The sequence below is a fragment of the Lycium barbarum genome, chromosome 5 (genome assembly GCF_019175385.1).
Source record: "Lycium barbarum isolate Lr01 chromosome 5, ASM1917538v2, whole genome shotgun sequence".
Taxonomy (NCBI): domain Eukaryota; kingdom Viridiplantae; phylum Streptophyta; class Magnoliopsida; order Solanales; family Solanaceae; genus Lycium; species Lycium barbarum.
Window position 1 is genome coordinate 83,452,816 of NC_083341.1, and position 6,000 is coordinate 83,458,815.

Sequence of the window (6,000 nt, forward strand, 5' to 3'; positions counted from 1 at the left end):
TGCTCAAAGTGGAATATTATCAACTAAAGCTTGTTCCTACAGCATCTAAGGTAAGATTCATGATATTATATGTTGTTTAAGGTATTTGAGAGTTAAAATGCTTGGTCATTAGAAGAGAATAGAAAAATGGGTTATGAATGATGAATAGTGACGTTTTTGAGACATAGTTTGAATTGAATCATGATTGTTGTTGTGTTGTGATATGAATGTGTTATAAATGACGTTAAGATCATGAAATAGACATTGTATATGAATGGAAGAAGTTGGGTGTTGTGACCATGAATAGGGATAAATGGAAATGAATTAAGAATGTGGATGATGTAGATGACTAAAGGCTATTATTATGATGTTGTGAATGTATTGTTGACGTTTGGAAGTTGAATTATAATATGGAGGAATGTCGTATAAATAAAGGAAATGCTGTCCGATTTTCTCTAGTTTTATCTATGTGTGCTAATTGTTGATTCTAATGATGGTACGACTTTAATAAAGGTAGAAACGTGAGCATCGGAGGAGTACGTGCAAGTGTAGAATAGTTCGACGAAAAGGTATGTAAGGCTAACCCTTTTTTCATAAGGCATGGTTCTTTGGCCAAACTCTTAAATCCTCTATATGAGTATGTTGTCTCCAAATGATTGACATTCCGAGCTCATAAGCTCACAATCCTTGATATGTACTACGATTGTACTATGCACCCCATATGACGAGTAAGCCTAAGATGAAGATGTAGCGATAACGATGCTAATAATAATGATGCTAAAGGTGCCTACGGGCTATTATACTTACATGTGCCTATGAAGGGCTATAATGACACCCCGAGCTTATAACGCCGGGTAGGATATATGTATATGAATATGTATAAAGTATGTATACGATTACGAAACGCGCGCACACCTCTGCAGATGGTACGAATAACCCTGAAGCCTTGGTAGGGCCAGGTATGAGTAACCTTGAGCCTTATTTGGCCAAGTATGTATGAAACACCGATCCCATAAGGTCGGGTATGTTATGTAAATGCTATGTATATGAAATGACTATGTATATAATATGAATATGAATGTGATAAGACAATGTATAAGAATACGAATAAGGGCACGTACACGAACATGAGCACAAGTGTGGTACGAGTACTATTATGGAATACGGATGATGACGTAGGTGTACAAATACGTATGAAAAATGGAAAGTCCTACGAAAGGCAGGTAAGTGCTATGACGATGATAATATTGTCTCCCCCTCCTATGCTATTTCATATGTTGTTCATGATGCTTATTTATCGATGTTGCTCATGCTTTACATACTCAGTACATTCTTCGTACTGACGTCCTTTTGTTTGTGGACGCTGCGTCATGCCCGCAGGTGCACAGGGAGACAGATTTGATCCATAGCTGCCTATTCGAAGATTACATAGTAGAGCTCCATATCTTCCGGAGTCATAGCTTTTGGGTACTTATTCATTTGTGTATATAATTATGGGCATAGGGGGGTCCTGTCCCGCTAATGTGATATGTCATACTCTTAGAGGCTCGTAGATATGTGTGTGTGTGGGTAGATGTGTTTGGCCTTGTTGGCTTATGTTTTGTATATCATTTTGTCGGCCACGTGGGCCCATGTACATTGATGTGGCATAAATGCTTACGATGATATAAATGGGTTGTTGTCCAAATGGGATTAGTTGACGAATGAATGGAAATGCATGTGTAATTATGTGGCTCACCTAGATGTAAGTATAAGAGTAAGCTAAGAGGGTGCTCGGGTGGGTTAGCACCGGGTGCTCGTCGCGGCCCTGAGTCGGGTCGTGACAATCTGTAACATCAACATAAACATAGGGGGGCCAATAGGGCCATCATATGACTCTCAATAAACTCATAAGGAACATGCGTGTATTAACTAATCTGAAAGACTCATCTGCATAAATATGCTGAACATACTGCATAAGATGATAAGGCCATCATAACCACCTGTGACAACATGTAAAACCATAAGTCTGGACGTCATCTGACAATGCATAACTATCTATAAGCCTCTACTGGAAAACATAACACAATGTAACTGGGACAGGGCCCCGCCGTACCTATACACATATGCATATATAGGTATATATATACATAAGACCATGCTAACTCTTGGCATCTCCGAAACAAATGGAGTGCATCAACCTCATCCGCTGAGCTGAAATCTTGATAGATGGATCACCAACCTGTATCTCAAAGCCTGCGGGCATGAAACGCAACCCCCCAAACAATAGGGGAGTCAGTACGGACAATGTACCGAGTATGTAAGGCATGGAAACAACATATACGTAAGAATCATGAAAGGAATCTGTGACATAAGAGTTTATCTATACATATCTGAATGTATCTGTGTGACTGTGTGTCTGGAAGTGTCTGTATAACTTTGTATAACTGGAAGTGCTTCTGAGGGCATATGATATGCATGCTTTCTTCAAAAATCATATATATATATATATATATATATATCATAGTATAACTGTTAGTACTGTGGAACGTACAGCCTGATCCATAGATGTTAGTGTTGCGAAACGTGCAGTCTGATCCATATATCATATCATCTCGCATCCGGGGTAACCTCATAACGTACCCACTGCAGTGGTGTGCACATCTACGTGCCGTACCCGGCCGACTATAGCGCGGCTCGGTGTGAGAAAATAGTTGTACATATATATATAAATGCATGAAAGATTCGTGAAATATCACTCTGAACTCTGGACTACAGACATAAACTATGCTTGAATATGCATACGTAGCCAAAGATATGAGTATCTCTAAAGCATCTAGGAATAGAATTCTTTGGAACTTGATCGTCTACTTCTTTTATTCGCATCATAAAGATCATGCCAAAGTAAAAGAAAGGGATAGCCTTAACATACCTCTTGTCGCCAATACACACTCAATAAAAAATTCGCCTCAATTAGCACTTCAACCTAAACACTGACAATACGTCCATTAACATAATGAATACTAATATACGAGTTATATCAATGATAACTAGTATGAAGAAAAAAAGAGTCAGGAAGCATTTCCCCTATTTAATAACCATTCCCAACTCAATAAATAATATCCACAACATCAACAGCAACCTCCATTTACCTCCTTCTAACTTCCAAGCACAACAACACATTTATAAACTCAAAACAACCCAATATACATTCGTGTACCAACGCTTGTATATACTTCTTTATTTTAGTATATACGTAGTCCAACTGCAAAAACAATAACTATAACTAAATCCAATTCCCATGGTACTCAAGCCCACAAAACAACTCATAACAATCACAAAACAGCCCACACTATAACAACAACAACGACAACTTACCCAATTTCTGCCATTAATTCCGTAGTTCTCATCTCACAATCTAACTATGAACCGGATGAATTTAAATATAGCTAGGAGAGGAGAATTATTACCTTATATGACAAGAATTAATCTTCTTCCACCTTACTTCACTTTGAAGAAAGCCCGAATCCAACAACGCGATAAACCGTAATAACGCGATCGAAGCGGTGAGCAAACCTGAATATTGTTCTTGAGAAAAATTATACACTGCTTCCTCCAAAGGAACTCGTGTCACCACTCTGGGATCTTGTTGCTTCCTATGTATATATAAAGTAAAGAGGGTGTTGTAGTGAAAAAAAAAGGATCAAGTTTCCATAGGATATTTTAATGACAATGAGCTCCACATCAAGATGTATTTGTTTTAGCTCAATTTTAATTGTTGGTGGATTCTCACCTAACCCTGGCATCAAAATGATTTACAAGATTATATTGGATCGTTGGTTGAAAGAGACCATCATACTTATCTTATACGTGTCACCCAACAGACCTATACATTATAATTCATCAAAATGCTACTTGCCATAATCCCATATGGACATGGCAAATTCCTACACTTATCCACTTAATCCGAATTAATAACGTAATTATTTCCTTATTCTTCCACTTGATTTCCACTTTTAACCAATTACACATATAATTAATTTTTTTTATGTCAATCTACTTAAACATGGACCACTTTCAAGACACTTCATATACTCATTATCATAATTATGCAGAACTCTAATCCATAGCCTGTTGATACATACACCAAATATTATTCTAAATCCCCGTGGTCACACTTGTTAAGTCTTAAATTATTTTGGAACCTCAAAATTCTATCCACCGATCTCTTTATTTGCATACTTGAATATGACCAAAATTTATTTGGGCTCGGGTAAATTTTCTCATGTTGTACGGTCCAATTTTCTAGTCCAAAAATTTGGGGTATTCTAGCTTGGACCGTATTTCATTAAAATAAATGTTGAACCCCGACGAAACTTATTTTATCCGATTCATTTAACTGCTAATCCTTTTAATACTTACAATACTTAAACTTGGAAACTCATGTACAAGGTTTAAACATGTCCGACATCCCATAACTTAGAAGACAAACCTCAAAACTCGAGGCCAAAATGATTAATGTACCATAAACTAAAGACGTATCGAAATGGGAGATGTAACATTCTCTCCCCCTTAGGAACATTCATCCTCAAATGTTTAATCTATAGTCTTATAAAAATTTTGGCAGAGTCTCGTCTATAACTGTACCAATACCAAACTGTAATACAGCAACCTAACAACACAAAGCCTTATAGGGCTACACGAAACAATAATAACTATGGCCTCACACGACCAAATAGAATAAATATCATATACCCGATGTCTGGACTTCCTCAGGAGGTGGAAATAAATATGGATATCTGGATTTCATATCATTTTCAGCTTCCCGAATCATCTCCTCAATGTTATTATTCCTCCGAAGCACTTTAACAGAAGCCACATACTTAGTGTGCAACCGACGGACTTGTCTATCTAATATAGCCACTGGGGTTTCTTCATATGATAACTGCTCTTGTCACCTGGACATCATCTACTGGTACGACTCTCAAGGGATCTCCTATGCACTTATAGAGGATGGACACATGAAACACTGGATGTACAGACTTCAGTTCAGAAGGTAATTCTAGCTCATATGCTACCTTACCTACTGTACGGATAATTCTGTATGGCCTAATATATCGAGGACTAAGTTTACCCTTCTTGCCAATCTTATTAGTCGCTTCATAAGCAAGATCTTCAGGAAGACCCAATCGCCTATCTCAAATTCTAACTTACGCCGTCGATTATGTACATAAGATTTTTGTCGACTCTGTGCCGCTAGTAATCTTTCTTGAATCAGTTTCACCTCTTTAACCGCCTACTATACTAAGTCTAGGCCTACTAACTGATGCTCTCCAATATCAAACCATCCTATGGGTGACCTACACTTTCGCCATATAAAGCTCATAAGGATCCTTTTGTTTTCTTCATGTAATTCATCTCTTTTCACAATAATCGTCAAGGAATATTCGTGCAACGCACGTACATAGAGGCTAGTTATTTTAAAAGTATGAATATAAATGTTAGTTGACCAAAATAGCCTTCAAATATTGAATGACTTTTATGCCCTTCGAAAGCTAAATTATCTCTTTAATGAACCAATTCTATATTGAATAAAATTGTTATTATTTAAGATTTTGTCTAATGTTTAGGATGTTGAAATAACTAAAATCGAACCTTTTGGATTCGTAATGTAATAGACTTCAAATTTCAATTGATAGTCCAACTCAGAGTTTAACACAAAAAACAAAAGACACCTGCGTGCACATGTATATTTGTATTTGAGATAAATTTATAAATATGAAGCAACTTGAGATAGTAGTAATCTTAACTTCTTAATAGGATCAAGACTTCCATCATAACCTTAAAAGTTGTCTAAAGAGTTGGTTTGCTTTTATCCACGTCTGATTTGATCCGAGTAATTCTCACTTGTGCTAATAATTCTCCATCATAAGGAGCCATCTGAATACTAGAATGGTAGCTGTCATTATATGCAAACTCGATAAGGGGCAAATGATCATCCCAGCTACTTCGAAAGTCAATCACGCATAGTACGCTCAGCTT